The following is a 13,387-nucleotide window of genomic DNA, read 5'->3' as shown; positions in this document are numbered from 1 at the left end:
AGAAGCGGTAAGAAGTGGCCCAGTTGTATCGAGCCTGTAAGTGAAACGGCAAACTCCTATGCGTTACCAATCATTTTCAGTACTCTCCCCTTTTCTTTTTTTTTCATTTCCCCTTCTTTATGCCGCTGTCACGATGACGGTCCCTTAGCTAACACCCGAAAGTTTCGGGTTACCCGGGCACGCGACAGAATTGCATAACTTGCCAAACACGCTCGCTAAATAATGGAGGACGTCAGCCATCAACACAAGTCGAGAAACGTCAAAACCTAGCAACTAACATAAAGTGCTGACCGCAGCTCCTAGTCGTTGATTTTCTCCAGTCTGCCACCACCGTATCTTCTTTCTTCTTTTTATTAACTCTTCTCTCTTCCTCTGTCCTCACGTGAGCAAACAAGCATTTCAGCGAAATGAAGAAAACGAACGAAGACGACAAAGTAAGGGAAGTGGGACGACTGAGCGAGCGCCCAATTCGGCTCCTATAATGCTCGGAATGCATATTTAAGCAAGCAGCTAGTTAACGGAACGCGAGCAACGAGAACCAGCTCTGCCCTCGCCGAAGAGAAGAGAGATATAAGAGGAAAAATAAATAAAGGAAGAAAGAAAGGGGGAAGGAAACTGCGGCCCAGTTTCCGAACACCGAGAGGCGCTGCTATACCAGACGACGCGCTCCCCTTTTGATTGCATTTTACTTTCGCTCAAATCTCGGCTGACCGTGCCGGCGAGTTCCACGAGCGCTGCACGTTCTGCCTTGTTTTCTCCCGCGTTGAAGCCGTGCCGCGCTGCAAAGGCGAGGAGGAAGCACGCCGACGGTGATCACTTTGGAGGGAAGGGACACGTCCCGGGCCCAGGGCACACGGCCCGGGTCCTTCGCGGAGAAAGCAGGTCGTTGCCCCCCCGCGCCGGGGCAGGCACCTGCTGCGTCGGCAACCGATGGCTGCCTGCCGGGTCTCGCCTATATATACGGGCGCCCTACGTTGGCTTTTGTTTCTTTTTTTTTTACTTCCCTCCCCACGCTTTAACCACCACGCTCCCCATTTTTATCCCCTGCTCCCCGACCGGTGGCTCCCGCTAAGCCCCTGGCTCTTTTAGTAGTGAAGCTCGTCTCTCTGTTCATTTTGATTGGTTGGCTTGCGTTAGATGAGCCTGCCTTTATTTTTTCCTTCCTGTGCACTTTTCTTATTTCCCTTCGCGCTAAGACGGCGCAGTCGTTGCCGGCTATCCTTAGACGTCATTCTAGCGCTTCCCGTCTCCTGTTCAGGCGCCTTTCAGGCCTTTTACCGTGGATTCTTGGGCGTCACAAATTCACCCTGACTTCGCCGGTGGCTTCCTTGTACGCTGTCGTCCCTTTGCCGCCTCTCCGTAATTTATTCTTCGGCTGACTTGAAATCCTCCTCGCACTCCTTGCTCCTTGCCTTCTCCTTCATATGTTCTATACTGTTTCCTCCTTTGCACCTCCTCTCCTTCTATTTGAAGTTTTTGTAGTTATTTACTTCCGTCATTTCGAGGTTTCGTTAGGGAGTTCGTACTGCGTGAAAGCAGTGTCGCCGAAAGTTCTATGCCCTGAATCTGTGTCTTGGCGTGGACTTTATTTTTACTTTTTCTTCCCGAGACAAGAATTCGCTTTGGTGCGGCTTTTAACGTGGCAGGTCTTCTTCACCAGTTTCTTTTTAGTCGTACCTGCGGTGCGTAGAGGACATCCTAACATATTTTGCACCATATTTGATACACGGTTATTCAAAATGCATGTAGAGCGAGTAATGCAAGAAACAGAAATCTAGTCCTTCGAAACGTCCTGAGCTCTGTTTCTTGTGCTTTAACTGCACTCCCCGCGCATTTGTTCCTTGACAGGGTCACTAAAGTGTGCAAGGCTGACAGGCATTAGGTTCCTGACAGGCACAAGGCGTTGCCTTAGCTTTCAGGAAGAGGCGTGGTTTACGCGAACGTCGTAATCAAAAAATGTTCGAGGCAGGGGTCACCGTTTGAAGCCCACGTTCGCGCGAAGCTGTGTGCCTTCCTTACCCGCTTTTTACACGCCGTAGACTGCATTATTAAAGCCATTGCGACAAATAAGCGAGCTGTATCTGTACTGTACTTGCCGTGGGGAACATCCATGCCTACAACCAGCTTATATGTCACAATGGCTCCAGTGCTGCAAGCTCTCCGGCTTGTTCAAACGCTACTAGATCCGTCAAGGACTCGATCGACCTTCTCGTCAAGTTAAAGGATGCCTGAATTGACAGATACCAATTGACGCTATCATACGATTTAAAGTGGATTTTCCCCACGGTGGATTTAAAGTGGATCTTCCCCAGCGTTGTGGGGTGTGCCTTCTTTGTTCTTGTCTTGCGTCTATTTTCGCTGGTTCCCTTTATATGGTGTATGTGGGCTTCGGGCTGGAGTACTGAAAAAAAACTACAAAAGACGACGCCACATTGCCGGATCGAACACTGACTGAAGCTGACGACCTTTACCGACTCCTGAAATTTTGCTTCTTTAATGTGCGCTTCAGATTCAATAAGACTTTACACGGACAGACTTACCGAACCGCCGGTCCTTTGTAGGACCGACCTTTAGTCAATACGTTTCCAATATTGGGCCGATTACCTGTTCTTCTTGGAGTGTTTAGCGCAAGTCCACTCACACCGGAAGGTATATAAACTTCCACACGTCATGTCTCACCTGGCACAAGCGCTATTCAGTCGTGCCTTCAGGATATGCTCGAGTCCTCAACGCCGACCAAAAAAAGGAAGCAAGTCAGACAAGAGTTCACACTCGACGCGTATCCACGGGAGACACTACGGTCACGGAAACAGCGCGCCTTTGCCCCCCCCCCCCCCCCCCCCCCCCCCCCCCCAAAAACCGAACTTAAACACAAGCAAAATGACTGGCGCCTATCACCAGCACCCGGGAAGCGAGTGAAACCCTTGCTCGAATATTTTATGATTATGGCATTCGTGGGGGCCACGTTCCTTCGTGCAAACTAAGAGAACAGTTTGTGTTTGTACATGTCAACAACCCCCGTGAGCAAACTGTCTACCCAGGCGTTGTCTTCAAGATACCTTGTTCAAGAGACGTTTCAAGCAACACCAAAATGACGTCGCCCAAGGCAATACTAGTGGCCTTGCTGATACCGTTAGGCCTTTCACCCACCCTACACCGCTTTCATAGCATTACGTGGGCCCTGGACCATGGACGGCTAGACGGCAATGATGCGATAAATGATCAAGCTCGCGACCTACCGAACGGAACGGACCCTTACTCGTATCTCACCCCTCTACCGCTAAACTGTGGTGAACGGCTAGAAATCCTTAGACTAAACCGTAGGAAATAACCTCTTCCGCATATTAAACTCATCACAGAAGAAGCCACATTCTGGAGGCGTCCTGCGTCGTTTTGCGCGGTTGCAATATGCACTCCATTGTCAACAACCAACTAGCCCGCCTTCACTTGTTACAAGAATAGAGACCAGCCTGTACTTATATAGCCGCATCCACCCTTCCAGATACTGCCCAACCTGTGCCTAGTGCGGCGGTAAGCCCTTGCTGTTCCACATTTCATGGAGTTGCGTGAGAAAACCATCTCACGTGAGAACATCACATACATCATACGAGCGGTAGGGGGCAGTCCTGACCAGCAGAGATCTGGTGGGCCAACGTCAGACCGACCATCCGATGTGTCCAGATATCAGCAAAAGCCACGGGAGTCGTGAACTAGAGTCCGCCCATCTCTCTATCTCGCTCAGACGTTTATGCGGACCTCCATGAAGACACTAACCATGCCATCGAATGTGACGCGGCTGACGTGATTGCCAAAGAGAAATCACTTGCTCATGGTTGACTGACTCAAACGACTCCACGTGCGATTAACTCGACACGACGCAACATCCCAGAGATATACATCCACTCCATCAGAAAAACAGCCCCCCCCCCCCCCCCCCCCCCGCCCCCTCAATGCGTCGACTCGTTCCTTCATTCTGTTGTGAACAAGCATGTTCACAGAAATGACAATGCTTTTCTTTTGTGCTAATTCTGGCGGGTGCACGTTTCTTGTCAATCTCCAATTACCACTTCTGCAATGTGGAATGCAGAAACATTGGCAGTATTTCAGTGCCCCGTTAACACATGCTCGGGATATCGCAACTACTTTACAAAAGAAATGGGTGGAGAAAAGGGAATGGAGAGCGCGGAGTGGTTAAAATTCTTCCATCAGTGACCTCGGTATGCCAGAGAGCAAGACGAGCGCGAACATGGCGAACGCTCGGCTAATTCGCGGGCCGCACGTAACTAGCCGTGTTCGCTACAGCGACTGGCTTTGTTCGCATTGGCTTCCATGCACTGAAGTAGAATCAAAAGCCGCTCAGCGTTACCGTTCCCTTGACCTTTGCGTAACCTCTAAGAGCCCGCCTGCCTGCATGAATCGCATCAGCCGCTCATAAAAGGAGCAGTAGTTTCCTAGTCCAGTGCAGAAACACCCTCCAGTGGACATCCTTCCTTTTGATTAGCGCGAGAGGGCGGAGACTGACTGCTGCGATAGAACGAGATTAAATACTGCTGCTCCAGAGCAACTACAACGAGCATCAGAGCGACCTTTGACGGCGAATGACAAACGCGATGATAAATATTTCGGTTGCCGGCCTACGCGCAGCGCCGGCCCTCTGTGACGGCAATGTGATCAACGGGCCTTGGCAGCGACGCTCAACGGTCGGAGGCGTGCGCCGAACCTTAGTGGCTTTCTATACGGAGGGGAGTTGCCTCATACCATGTGGAGGAAATGAGACGGCGGTTAGTGCACTTTTTGATTGATTGATTGATTGATTGATTGATTGATTGATTGATTGATTGATTGATTGATTGATTGATTGATTGATTGATTGATTGATTGATTGATTGATTGATTGATTGATTGATTGATTGATTGATTGATTGATTGATTGATTGATTGATTGATTGATTGAAGAGCTTTCTTCGAAGGAGAGAATTAAAGAGAGGATTTCGATCAAAACAAGTTATCCAGTATTTGTCACTGTTCGTCAACAATGGCGTTCAGCCTGTTACATCCTCGGAAACGTTCACGAAACTTTTCTTTCCAGCGCTATCATATGTGACTGGATAGCGCTCTTGCGCATGCCGATCGTATAGCCGCGTTGCCCAGTCCCTGGCAATATACGCGCGACCAAATCCCTGCAATGCCCAGTCCTTTATATCCGCTCCGACTCGGGATTCTGCTCATGGCCAGCATGCAGCCGTGCGCGGTGGTGTGTGAAATTGCGCGCACGGCCGCACCTCGCGGCCACCGCGATCGCAGCGCATTCTCCGCTGCCTCGCAGGGCGCATGGTTGCACCTGCGGGTCTGCGCAGAAACCGTGCCCCGCCTCCCTCGCCGAAGGGAAACCATGCTTGGCCAGAAGACACGAAGCCCGATGAATGTCGGCGGGAGCAATCGGATAATTTATGGGTGGTACCTGCATATATGCCTGCGCGCGAAAGGGCAGGGGGCAACTGCTGTTTATCGCGCCCCCCCTCGTGCCTTTTGCTGGTGCATCGTTGATGGTAGCGATATTACCGCTACCGGCACGCGTCAGCTACTCTCGGGTACTGCACGCGTACCTATAGCCAGTTTTAATTTACTTCAGACATGCTGTTCTAATTGTGTTTCTTTTCATCATTTGTCGCTTGCTCGGGCGACGCCACACCCTAGCTATTGCCAGTATCAGACAGTAGACGTGGCAGACGAAACAAGGGAAATGAATGCACTGAAGAGAATTATTTATCATACCGCCCTTGACGTGCGTGTTTCAATGGGAATGGTAAAGTGCGGGGACACGTGGGGGGGGGGGGGGGGGGGGGGGATACAACGAGATACCAAGATTCCAGGGTCGCGTGGAGGTCAGGCGAGAGCGTCCGAGAGAGAGAGAGAGAGCGCGCGAAAAAACGGTAATTACAATGGTTTGGTTTATTGGTTTATTGCGGTTTAACGTCCCAAAGTGACTCAGGCTATGAGGGACGCCATAATTAATGAGAGGGTCGCTTGTGTGCATGACATGTAGTGGCGCATTGTACTGCTTATATCGGTTCTGAAAAACTGCGCAATTCCCTTTGAAATAGCTTCCAAGTCTTATGATCTCCTTAATTGTTATTTGTCCATTTGTTTCTGTGCATGTGTAAGCTTCCCTCCCCTCGATTTGCGGCTTTCAGTAACCAAGCCAAAAAACTGCTGCCTAAAATCCGTGGAAATTCGTTGCCGATGACCAGATTTTCTCCGCACCGGGAGCCGCATGTGGTCGTTATGTCGCATTTATTTGGATACTTGCCTTTAAGCGGATGGAAATAGCACAGTTGGGCCGTCATACACAGGGCACAGTGATCAGAAAAGTGGGAAACTACGATGTGGAATCAAATGAGGACGACCTGGAGCCTACAGCTGTACCGCTTGCTGGTTTTTCATTCCTTCGAACTATGAGTATCTCAATAGTACAAGTAGAGACACATCAACTAGATTTCAGCCATTCTTGCTGGGGAGAGCTAAAACGATGTGATTTAAGTGTAGCTGCGTCTTAAAGTGATCAATTCATTAAACATGTATCCTTGAAATAAATATTACAAACAATATGTAATGAATTGCATTGCATTAAATGCAACTGTGTAGAATATGACAAGCTCTATTTTGTAATTTCTAAGTGATCGCGTTACTTTTCTAGTATTACGGACGATCACTGCACCGCCAACAGTGTTTGTAAATAAATAAATATATCACATAGATACGTACAGCTGGATGTGAGTGCGCTTCCAAACGCTGTCCTTAGGCAGTAATGGAGAATGAGGTGAAGAAGAAAATGCGTTGCGCGGGGACACTTTCCTGTATTTCAGGGCAGCGAAAGACATCTTTCCTCTGGTCGTCATTAGGCCGCGTGCCAAGCGCGTTTCAAGGACCACGAGTGCTGCAATAGCATGCCAGTGGCGTGTGTGTCGGCGTATGCAAAGAGCTTTGCGAAACAGCACGGAGTGCGCGAACAGTAGCGAACACAAGAAAAGTACCGAAGAACATTCCATTGTATATGAAGTGGGAAAAAAACTCATAAAAGCGCCCAGGGAATCACAATGTGTACTGCAGAAGCACACCTTTATATTAGATATTTTGCATAATACAAGCCAACTCACTGTGCTCTTTTTCTCTTTTTTTTTTCTTAATTACTCTAAACAGAAGTCATCAAAGAAAGCCCACAAAACTTCGCCTGTTTTGTTACTGTTTTTTTTTATTAAAGGCCAGAGGCTTTTAAAGCAGAGTTTGAACCGAACAACCCTATTCAAATTTAAGCAGCCATTTTCTCTTTGTTCTATAAATCTGCTTGCATCGCGTCACCCCCGCCATCTGGATGTACTCGGTGAATATTTAGTAGCGTTTCCCGTATGAAAAGCCCAAGCATTCTCTCCGTGCAGCGAACGCATTCTAAAGTGTGACACAAAAAGAACAGGATGGACTCGGCAGATATAATAGGTTTTTGGGGTAGTTCGTGACACAGCTTAGCGCTCTGAGCCGAATAGCACAATCCACTGAATACATACTGATAAGCCGAAAGAAATTTGACAAAAACAGGCGAAAACAAGGAAATAAAAGAACTTATTAGGGTTTTCTTCTAAAAATAACCGCAAAATTGCCACGAACTCGACCGTCGCTATTAGCAAAAGTATGTGCGCCTCGCTGGGTAAAGAAAGCAGAAAAAAACACATTTCACAAGAAAAAAGAAGACAAAATGCAGCAAAGTATAAAACAAATTATAAGAATAAAGAGAATGCTGTAGAAAGCAAAAAAAAAATACGAGAATGTCGCAACTGGGACCGGCTTGTAATGAAGGTTCGAAGGCGGTTTGGACTTCGGCGGTACGGAAGCACAGCGTCAGCTTTTTCCTAAAGTTCTAAACTTAGATTACGGCTTTAGCATTAAATTTATTCTATCCCTTTTTGAATGAGAGCAGAACATCGCGCAGAAATAATGAGGTCTGCACTCAGCAGAATCGCAACTGCAGCGAGGCAAACGGAATACATTGCGTCTGTCACAACAGAGCGGCCACGAATAATGGAGCCTGATAACGAACGGCCGGAAATTCGTACGCCTCGCGCTGTCGTTGTAGAAATCGCGACTCAGTCCTCCTGCAGCGATTCCTTTTTCTTGAACGATGCCAACAACTTCGCCGTTTTCTTCTTACCCTTTCGTTTACAGATGTACACAAAATAACAACTACGCCCTCTAGAGGCTACAGAGTTGAAGAAAGCGGCAGAGTATGCAAAGTCACATCAGAACACTTCGTTGTCTAGTCTGACTGGACATACGCTTTATTTAGAAATTTAGCCACATGCTTCTGTATTTATTTATTTATTTCAGTATATACTGCGGTCTAATTAAAGGTCAAGCAGTTGGGATCAACAAACTGAAGACACAAAACTACGCAGGAGACAGGACACAGAAAAGAAGCAGACAGGACGAGCGTAGACTAGTCTACGCTCGTCCTGTCTGCTTCTTTTCTGTGTCCTGTCTCCTGCGTAGTTTTGTGTCTTCAGTATGTCTTACCAACTAGCCTCTCATCACACACTTCTAGGGATCAACAAGTTACAGGTTACACTGTATCTTGCGTAATAATTCATTGAGATATAAGTGACGACACTTAATTAATATTAAGGAACGACAAATATTAGGCGGAGAGCACATAACGGAGTTCAGATGCTCAGCAGCGCTAACAAAAGTCCCATATTCACACTCCGAAATAAACCGAAATCGTAGCATGCAACGCAGAAGCTAAAATATCAGCACCATACAAAAAACTGCATGTGGGCTCACAGGTCATTTTATACTCGTCTTGCAAGAAAGCACTGATTTAGCTTTGACGGCGGTACTTTTTGCGCAGGTATAGGGTAGCAACCTCCGGGATTGCGAAAGAATATTAAGTAAAGTATGTCACTGCTGAGTGAAACCGTAGTGTCTAACATTTTGTTTTCCGCTTACTGTGCGCCGGTGAAACGGCAACTAAGTGAAGAACTTCTCGCAACTTCACGTTTTATGCGTCACAATCATCCCTTAAACTTCCGCGTATCATTTCTTTTTTTCCTCAGCATGCCATCGAGGCGTAATACAAGCTCAGAAAGAAGAAGGGGCGCTGCTCTTTCCTACCAAGCATGAAACGAAGCCCACTTGCAGGAGTTGCTGGCCGCGTCTGGCTGAGCACACGCCTCATTACCGCTGCATTGTAGTGGGGATGCGCGCAGCCATTAGAGGCCTGGTTAGTCGTGGTGTCTTTTGTGGAAACCAAGAAAAAAAATCTGCATTGATTATAAGAACTTGTTTCCGAGTAACAATGGGGAGGCTGTATTCAACCCAGAGGCCCTGTACATTAAGAAGCTCGCTCTTTGTGAGCCGCGATGTCAAACTCAGCAGACAGAGGTCGCTAGCATGCGCCTGACGGCGCAGGCTCATTAAATCTGCATTTAAAATGTAACCATTAAAGCGAAAATTTCTAAAGGAATTTTCAGGGGACATCATGAGGCTTCGGCTTTTATGAATGGAGCTTAAAAAATGGGGATTACTGGTTCTTGCAGATGTTTATAAGGCGCCTTACGATGTACGCTCAGGTGGCTACGCTAATTTGTATAGAATCTCGTTGGTTCTGTTTAATTAATCTTTCGTAATTTTCCGAACCCAAACGACCACTCCGTGAAATCAGCTTTTTTTCCAAGTTTCCAAGTTTCAGGTTTTTATTCATAAAAATGTGTCACAGAAATCAGTGGTTTGGTCAATTTCTACAGAAGGAGGTCCCAAAACGAAGCTCTCAGGGGGACCTCTTATTATAAAATGCCCATAAAATATATATATTATCATCTATGAACAACAACAACATCTGAGACAGGCGCCCGCGTGCTGTGTGATGTGTATGCACGTTAAAGATCCCCAGGTGGTTGAAATTATTCCGGAGCCCTCTACTACGGCACCTCTTTCTCTCTTTCTTCTTTCACTTTCATCTTCGTCCATTTCCTTGCGGCGTGGTTCGGGTGTCCACCGAGATGTGAGACAATTATTGCGCCATTTTTCTTTCTCGAGAAACCAATTTCAATTTTAGACAGCAATGATAACTCAGTAGGAGTAATAAAAAAACAACACAATGCAGTTACAATTTTTCTAACAAAAATGTTTTGATCCTGTTGATGAAAATCCCGAATCAATGAACTGTTTTAACATGCAGGCAGTAAATTCCCAAATGTTATTGTTCAAAACAATAGGGTTTGCTTGCCATAATTAGTGTTAACTTTTGAAAGCAGCAAATTGTCATTCCGAGAAAATCGAGTCAGATTAATATTTTTAAGGCAAGATGGTGGAAGATAGTACCATAGATACATACACACATATATATTTTATTTTTCTAGAAATTGGAAAGGTCTCCTCAGCTAAAAGCTATTAGCTTGACTAGGCCCCGGCGACCCAATACACCGCAATAGCGTGTTTTTACAAAAAACTTATAAGCATTCACCCAAAAAGATAGTACGTAGAGACGTCTGATGGTTCCGGAGGTAATAAGCCAGCGAAAATAGGCCTGCTACGTATTGTAACCTAACATAAAGTAAATCTTCTGAGCATATATCTATGTGACAGCTGTTCTTTTTTTTTTTTTTTCAGGAGCCTTGACTCGGTTAAAAATACTTTTAGCCTAAAAGTACCTCAATGGCCTCACGCCACGATATGAGGAAGCGATGTCGCGAAGGTGTATCTGCAAGCAGAGAACTATTTTTAGCCTTCACCCTTGACAGCTGCAGTCAACGGCACCTTTCTTCTATTTCTCTTTTTTCGTAGCCATCTCGAAAGCGTAGCGTGCGCCCTCCATCACGACCTGCTTTACGCGCTCGGAGATTGAATTTACTCTTAAGAGCCACTTGACAAGTATAGAAAAGTCTATTTCGACATAAGACAGAGAAAAATATATAAAAACCAGACTTACATCTCCATCAGAAGATGCCAGTCGCTGCGCGCCAGCTGAGAAAACAGCCGATTTTCCGAGCGAAGCTGTTTTCCATACAAGCTGCACTATGGGACGAACTGTAGTCAGCTTTGTAATGGAAAAGAAACAGGGCGCGCTGCGCCAGAATGATGTGGTAAATAATAAGAAAGCAGCGGAGATCCGAGACATCTTGCGAACTGGAAACGAAATGAGTTCATTTTTCGTTCTCTCTGCTCGAAGTTTCGGCTTTTCAGGGAACATAAACAATGTAAAGCAGCGACGAAAGGTTCCTTGTTTATCTGACCTCGGCGAAACATCTTCCTGCTTTTTTTTTATTATTCATGCGCAAGATTGTTGCGAAACAGGTGATTCCAAAGATAATTGAGTTCTTCAGTTCTTGGGATAAACGGTATGCGGTGCTCGCTTCGGTACCTTTCGCTTCGAGAGCGTCTGCTGAAAAACGTTTGCGCCACGATGTTCAGATGCCTATGCAGTGCGCAGTCATCAGATCGAATTCATACGAGGAACTCAACGCCGCAGACTCATTTTTTCTCAACAGGCTTACTGTGGAGAAAACGGGCGAAAGGGAAGAAGGGCTGTTGGATTCAAGTCGTTACGGCAAACACAGTGTGGTTCCAATTCCATAACTGCTTTCGTTTCTGTATCACCAAAAAATGACATTGCGGAAGTCATTTCTGTCTGCGTGCCGCTCTCCCTATCCTCAGTGTCCAGAATATGGACCCCGAAATGTTTTTCGCCCCGTACGCTGAATAAGTAACAAGTTAGTGAGTGCAGTGAGGGGTAGAGGGAATGAGTGTGTGGAGTGAGCGAGAGAGGAAGCGAGTGAGTGAGTAAGCTAGCGAGTGGAGTGTGTGAGCGAGCGACCGGGTGGATTGGCTGACTGACTGACTGACTGACTGACTTTAGTTAGTTTAGTTTAGTTTAGTTAGTTAGTTAGTTAGTTAGTTAGTTAGTTAGTTAGTTAGTTAGTTAGTTAGTTAGTTAGTTAGTTAGTTAGTTAGTTAGTTAGTTAGTTAGTTAGTTAGTTAGTTAGTTAGTTAGTTAGTTAGTTAGTTAGTTAGTTAGTTAGTTAGTTAGTTAGTTAGTTAGTTAGTTAGTTAGTTAGTTAGTTAGTTAGTTGGAGGGAGGGAGGGAGGGAGGGAGGGAGGGAGGGAGGGAGGGAGGGAGGGAGGGAGGGAGGGAGGGAGCCAGCCAGTGAAGGGGTCAGGTGTGGACATAAAATAGTGTCACGTCGTCACAAATGTTTTTGTTCAAGCGCATCTATTTCGCATTTTGCCTAACTTCGCAAATCGACCTTTAGTCTTTGTTACATTATTCGTTAGCGCTACAAGCGCACATGTGCGTTTAAGATATAGGCACTTGATTATACAGTACGTTGTTCGTATTAAAGTGAAACTGTTGATAACTGCGGTAATGGCATTGCTTAGGATCTCGAACCTCTAACCTGATACAAGCGTTACATTCCAGTTTTAAACGTTACACTAAAAGACACAAGAGCTACACGAACCGGTGCACTACATAGGTACGTCCTAATTAGGCTAAATAATAATTTGCGTTAAGTTCAACTGTTATCCACACCACTCCATCGTCTGATCTTCCGTTTAAGATATGTTAATGGCATTGCTCTGTGAACAAGACAGAGCAATAAATGCTGAAGAAATCTAGATGCGGGATGCAAATTAAAGATTTTGGTAACGATTAAAATACGCTTGAAGGTGTTGTCATTTGCTGATCTAGAAAAACAACAGAGGAACATCTGTCAAAAAGAGTTCTGTCCTTTCGTCAGAGCATTCTGATCGAAATACCATTGATAAACTGGAATAAATTAACTAAATGTTTAATGAGTCGTTATTTCCATCAAATTAGAAAGCGACTGCTTACAAAATAAGATTCAAGACATGTTGCATAGCACTGCGGTCTTAACTTAAATTTGCAACGCACCCTTTTCCTAACAGCTGGCCTCTGATCATAAAATTCAGGAGAGAACAGCAGCGATGCGCATGATGGTTTTCTTCCAGCAAGCTCTACTCACTAAGTGCATTAAGCTTAAAGCTACTGATTACTGATTATTAAATGATGGTAATGAATGGTTGTTGCTTACGCAAGTAAACATAACCATTCTGTTTTTGAGTGAGCCTAGCTTAATATTTGAAAAACTCATCCATTATTACGGTGCATTTTATCAATACAAGCCCTACAATGAATAGTCGTTAGTCCAGAGCCATACTCAGAAACAAGCACAATTGCAGCGCTTTCATAATCATCATTTACATCCATAAAACTAACTTTTCGCAAAAATAAAACTCTCGGGGCTTACCAGTTCCGTGATTCCTGCTGAAAAATTTCGTCTTTTCTTTTTGCTGTCGTTTTGGCTGCGTATGTTGTGGC

General features: G+C 45.8%; 1 protein-coding gene across 1 annotated transcript in view; it reads right to left on the bottom strand.

The window, feature by feature from the left end:
* Positions 1-13,387, bottom strand: part of LOC149340763 (uncharacterized) — a 102,802-nt gene that overhangs the window by 56,823 nt on the left and 32,592 nt on the right. The gene's annotated exons all lie outside the window — the stretch shown is intronic.

The sequence above is a fragment of the Amblyomma mixtum genome, chromosome 6, assembly GCF_055824585.1.
Source record: "Amblyomma mixtum isolate Tamu chromosome 6, ASM5582458v1, whole genome shotgun sequence".
NCBI classification, from domain to species: Eukaryota; Metazoa; Arthropoda; class Arachnida; order Ixodida; family Ixodidae; genus Amblyomma; species Amblyomma mixtum.
This window is presented reverse-complemented; position numbering and strand designations above follow the sequence as displayed.